This window comes from Myotis nattereri, assembly GCF_964212035.1.
Source record: "Myotis nattereri genome assembly, chromosome: 17".
Lineage (NCBI taxonomy): Eukaryota > Metazoa > Chordata > Mammalia > Chiroptera > Vespertilionidae > Myotis > Myotis nattereri.
In genome coordinates, this window is record NC_138092.1 from 32427335 (window position 1) to 32433796 (window position 6462).

At 38.5% G+C, this 6462-nt stretch overlaps 1 pseudogene across 1 annotated transcript; it reads left to right on the plus strand.

The window, feature by feature from the left end:
• The first annotated feature begins 4633 nt into the window (after nucleotides 1-4633).
• LOC308533555 (large ribosomal subunit protein uL24-like) lies at nucleotides 4634-5053 on the plus strand (annotated as a pseudogene). The gene has a single exon. The product of its transcript is annotated as a large ribosomal subunit protein uL24-like (transcript).
• Nucleotides 5054-6462: the final 1409 nt, after the last annotated feature.

Sequence of the window (6462 nt, forward strand, 5' to 3'; positions counted from 1 at the left end):
CTTGCGCAGAGCCATTTGCCGGATAGCCTCAGGCAAACGCTAGATTAGCACCGCCCTAGAGATCCAGCACAGAAGCTCTCCCACTGCAGACACAGCTGACTCTCATAGCCAGTTAGCCTGGAGGTCAAATCACCCCCGGTATTGCCGACAACAATCAAGGCTTAACTACAACAAGACTTCGCACAAAGACCACTAGGGGGTGCACCAAGAAAAGATAAAAAAATGCGGAGACAAAGAAATAGGACGCAAATGTCAGAAATGGAAGATATAGAGCTCAAAACCACACTTTTAAGGTCTCTCAAGAACTGTCTAGAAGCTGCCGATAAACTTAGTAAGGCCCTCGAAAAGACTGGTGAGACCGCCAATAAATGTAGTGAGATCCTCAAGAAATCTAATGAGACCCTTGATGTTGTGATAAAGAACCAACTAGAAATTAAGCATACACTGACTGAAATAAAGAATACTATACAGACACCCAACAGCAGACCAGAGGAGCGCGAGAATCAAGTCAAAGATTCGAAATGCGAAGAAGCAAAAAACACCCAACTGGAAAAGCAAAATGAAAAAAGAATCTGAAAATACGAAGATAGTGTAAGGAGCCTCTGGGACAGCTTCAAGCGTACCAACATCAGAATTATAGGGGTGCCAGAAGATGAGAGAGAGCAAGATATTGAAAACCTATTTGAAGAAATAATGACAGAAAACTTCCCCCACCTGGTGAAAGAAATAGACTTACAGGTCCAAGAAGCACAGAGAACCCCAAACAAAAGGAATCCAAAGAGGACCACACCAAGACACATCATAATTAAAATGCCAAGAGCAAAAGACAGAATCTTAAAAGCAGCAAGAGAAAGAAAGTCAGTTACCTACAAAGGAATACCCATACGACTGTCAGCTGATTTCTCAACAGAAACTTTGCAGGCCAGAAGGGAGTGGCAAGAAATATTCAAAGTGATGAATACCAAGAACCTACAACCAAGATTACTTTATCCAGCAAAGCTATCATTCAGAACTGAAGGTCAGATAAAGAGCTTCACAGATAAGGAAAAGCTAAAGGAGTTCACCACCACCAAACCAGTGTTATATGAAATGCTGAAAGGTATCCTTTAAGAAGAGGAAGAAGAAGAAAAAGGTAAAGATACAAATTATGAACAACAAACATACATCTATCAACAAGTGAATGTAAGAATCAAGTGAATAAATAATCTGGTGATCATAATAGAATCAGGGACATAGAAAGGGAATGGACTGACTATTCTTCAGGGGGAAAGGGGTGTGGGAGATGCAGGAAGAGACTGGACAAAAATCATGCACCTATGGATGAGGACAGTGGGTGGGGAGTGAGGGTGGAGGGTGGGGCGGGAACTGGGAGGAGGGGAGTTATGGGGGGAAAAAGAGGAACTAATGTAATAATCTGAACAATAAAGATTTAATTAATTAAAAAAATTTTCAATCGTTGTACTGTTGATATTTGGCTCTGTTGACTAATGAGTTTGCTGACCACTGGTAGGCAATCAATCAATGTCAGCCACCTCTCTTATTCTGGCTTTTAAAGATTTATGATAAAGGTTTATGACCAATATAAGACAAATCTACATAATTTCTTCACGTTGACCTGTCTCATATCTATATCTGAATCTGTTTATGTATAATTATATGTTGAGAGCTTGACACATGAAAATGGCTGAGAGTCACTAAGTTCCACACCTCAAAAAGGAAAAACAAAACGGAAAATGAGCCTATAATTTTAGTCATCATCAGGATGGTACTATAGTGTCAGGTTCATTCTTTTGGGAAATAAAAGTAAGAGTTAAATTTTCAACATATTTCTTGGTATCTTAAAAATGTCAGACAGAGTAAGATTTCATATCTACAAGCTCTGTGCATTACTGGGAAAGTAAATGGTTTCAAGTCATGTAATTTCCAAGACAGCAGCAATAACTTTGTTGTGCCCTTGTTGATCTTAAAGTGGAGCATGAATAACAGCTTTAGAGACTCCCAAAGATGCCTAAAATACTCCTGGGGGAGCAACTCCTAGGGACACCAGGAGAATCTGGCTACAAACGTGTTAATCAAAAAAGCCATCTACCTATTACGTGATAGGATTTAATTAGTTAATAGTGTTACAGCTATGAAGCTAGAAGCAAGTCAGTAAGTCCAGCCAACAATCAAGGGAAAATGCCAAAGACTTTGTGGACATATTTTTCAACAATCACACTTTTATTTTAGAGGATTTAGTAATAATATATCAGGAACCTTTAAATATACATTCTGTATAAGTTCATAATTTCAGTTCTGGAATTCTAATAGATAAAATAAGTTTAAAAAAACTAATGATTTTAATGTTATCATTATAATCGTAACTTTGGAAGCAACATCATTGTTGAGAAATACTGAAGTAGTTAAGAAAATTATATATATTTAATTAATATTAGGTGATGATTAAACATATTTTAAGAATTTATAACATTATGAGGAATATTCACATTATATAAAATGAAACACTTCAGTTTGTCAACTTTATCTACAGTATGATTGCAGTAATCTAAAAATCTGAAATGCACACTTTTGGCCATGCCATGTTAACTGGCATTGGAATTGTCCTTTTGATGAAAATAACAGCAAAACTGGGAGAATATATATGAAGTAACTGTTTTTAGACACTAACCATCATGCAGCTCAGAAATGTGATCCTTGAAAGAAGGAAAATACACAATATGATATCCAAAAATAGATCACCTTGGTTAATCTCTCCCCACTCACCTTCCCCCACCTCCGCCTTCTCTCTGAAATTCCTGAGTCTGTTCCATGATTCTATGTCTCTGGATCTATTTTGTTTGTTAGTTTATTTTGTTCATTAGATTCCACATATGAGTGAAATCGTAAGATAACTTGTCTTTCTCTGACTGTTTTATTTCACTTTCTCTGACTGGTTTATTTCAGTGAGCATTATGTTCTTCAGGTCCATTCATGCTGTTGCAAAAGGTAAGATTTCCTTCTTTTTTTTTTTTTTTTTTTACACCTAATTAGTATTCTATTGTGTAAATGTGCCAAAGCTTTTTAATCCACTCATCTACTGATGGCACTTGGGTTGCTTTCAAATCTTGGCTACTGTAAATAACATTGCAATGAACATAGGGTGCGTATATTCTTTTAAATTAGTGTTTTGGGTTTCTTTGGATATATTCTCAGATGAAGTGGAATCACTGGGTCACAAGGCAGTTCCATTTTTAATTTTTTGAGGAAATACCATACTGTGTACCACAGTGGCTGCACCAATTTGCATTCCCACCAACAGTGCACGAGTGTTCCCTTTATTCCACATCCTGGCCAACACTTGTTTGTTGATTTATTGATGATAGCCATTCTGACAAGCAGGAGGTGATATTTCTTTGTGGTTTTAATTTGCATTTCTCTGATGATTAGTGACATTCATATTCTTATTGACCATCTATATGTCCTCTTTGGAGAAGTGTCTATTCAGGTCCTTTGCCCAGTTTTTAATTGGATTGTTTGTTTTTTAGGTGTTGAGTTTTTTAAGTTCTTTATTTATAATATTATCTTGTTACATTATAATAATACTAGAGGTCCAGTGCACAAAATTTGTGCACTGGGGGGTTCCCACAGCCCAGCCTGCACCCTCTCGCAGTCCAGGAGCCCTCGGGGTATGTCCAACTGACAGCGTAGGCCCACTTCCCATGGGGAGCAGGCCTAAGCCGTCAGTTGGACATCCTTAGTGCTGTTGCGGAGGCAGGAGAGGCTCCCGCCACTGCCGCTGCGCTCGCCAGCCGTGAGCCGGGCTTCTGGTTGAGTGGCACTCCCCCTGTGGGAGCGCACTGACCACCAGGGGGCAGCCCCTTCATTGAGCATCTGCCCCTGGTGGTCAGTGTAGGTCATAGTGACCGGTCGTTCTGCCTTTTGGTCGATTTGCATATTAACAATTATTATATAATTATTATATAGGATGTGTTATAATAATTTACAAGTGTACTTTTTCATATCAATAGTATGATAAACAGCATGGTAAACTTATCATAGAGGTCCTACCAACTTCCAGATCCAAATAGATAATAAAAATATTCTGGGGAATTCAGAGGGCAGTTCACACTGTACACAAAATCAAAAGAAAAGAAAAAGAGAGAGAACAAAACTGGGAATGAAAGGCATTAAATAGATCAATAATAAAAATATCAGTAAGTTTAAATTTTCTGGGAGAAGAGACAGGGAGCATTCAGAAAAGTGTGCTCTTCCTAAGGTCCACTAAGATCTTTCAAACATCAAAGTCCAATACTGTCTACCACTTGCAGTACTTGCTGGTAAAATTATATCTAAAGTGCTTTGCTGGCCTGAAAATAGAACTTTATCCTGAATACTGACTTGATGACTGTTTTGTGAGTATTCTCCTATTGTAACAAATAACATTATGCAAAGTTTCTGCAAGGCCACCCATACTATTGAAATAAATTATAGTGATAAACTGTCAGGACTAGAGATAGTAAAGGACAGCACTTCCAGAGTCCTGATAGAAAGCTAAAAAATATATTTGGACTTAAGTAAAGTTTATTTTCTACTTTATAAAAGTAGAGAAGTCCTCTTCCCTCTTGTGGCCATTGTAGGAGTGCCAGCGGTCAAAATGACTTCTGACTGGAGCAAGAACTGTAAAAGGCATTTCAATGCACCTTCCCACATTCGAAGGAAGATTATGTTGTCTTCTCTTACCAAAGAGCTGAGACAGAAGTACAATGTTCGATCCATGCCCATCTGAAAGGATGATGAAGTTCAGATTGTTCAAGGACATTACCAAGGGCAGCAAATTGGCAAAGTAGTCCAGGTTTACAGAAAGATCTATGTCATTTACATTGAACGAGTGCAACGGGAGAAAGCTAATGGTGTGACTGCTCATGTCGGCATTCACCCCAGCAAGGTGGTTTCACTAGACTAAAGCTGGACAAAGACCGCATAAAGATCCTTGAACGTAAAAGCCAAACCTCGCCAAGTAGGAAAGGAAAAGGGAAAATACAAGGAAGAAACAATTGAGAAGATGCAGGAATAAAGTAATATTATATACAACTTTCATTAAAAACTTAAAATGAAAAATAAATAAATAAAAGCAGAGAATGTGCTTTCTGTGGATCTTGTGGTTAAAAATATTAACTAAAATGGCCATGGGACTTTAATGAATAGGATTAAGATGAATAAATTATAAGCAGACTTCCATAATGAAGGAAAGCCTTCCAATCAAATCCAGCAACCTGTAAATCTGTTGGCATCACAGATTAAGTGGTTTTTATTAATGGCCCTTTTTGTAGTTGAACTTACCTTAATTACTAAAGAGCCTTGGTTACTGGTTAGCCCTATATAGAGACCTTAGAGCTCACCAGCTACTTTTAGATTCAGATAAAGAAACTATACCCCAGAGAACTTAATTATAGAGCAGTTTGGATCACTGAGAATGATAATTTCCTTGGGGAAAAGTCACCACGGTAAATACGATAGTTTTCCCATGAATTTTATCAGAAAAGTCCATGAAAATTTGATTTCCTTAATTTTCACTATAGGCAGACTAGTTATATTATTGTTTTCTATCAGTTATGATAAGAAATGACTTTTAAATAATGTAAAATTATAAAGAATACTATATCTGTCTTATTATATTTATTTCTTTTAGTTATTTTATGCTCTACCCACTTTTAAAATTATGCATTGTGGGTAGCGTCTATTAATAGTTACAGTCATAATTAGAAGTCTTCTCATAGGCTCATCATAAGCACCCCAAGAACTCCACTCATACTGATAACACTTCCATATGTACAAATAGAAAAACTGGACAAATTAAAAGTCAAGACGGTTAAGGACTCAGAACTGAGGTTTTCAAACTGCCAGCCTGGAGTTTGGAGGGACAGATACACCTAGCGATGTAGAGCCAAGCCCCCCTAGCTGAAGAAAAGCTGCCGGCACCATATATGGGTAGGAACACTTAAATGGTGATTCTGACGAATTGTTGGAGCCTAAGTGTGGACCAGCTTGAAAACTCTATAGGGCAAGAGTTTTAGGGGGTTCCTACACTTCCGTGGACTTTTCCTTCGGGAAATCCAGGAGGTTGTCATGTGGAGATCTGTGAATGAGCCCCCTGAAGGGTGGGAGTGGGGAGGAGGAACCACTGTGAAATATACCCAGAGCCTTCTCCATAACAAAACCTGCTCCAGGGGAAAAGACTGGGTCAGACTCTGACTCTAGTTTAGGGAACAGGACACCTCCCAGTCGAGCCCCCTCCAGACTTCCAGTTTTAACAAAGGGCAGAAAACTGCAGAGGTCAGGGATTCAAAAAAAAATAGATGGAAAGGAGGGAGGGGAGCAGGCAACCGGGAGAGGTGGGGTGGGCTGTACAACTGAAGAAATACTTGGGAGGCCAGTCCGGAGTCACAGGCTCCCTAAGAGATTGAAGCTTAATGGGAAGATTCG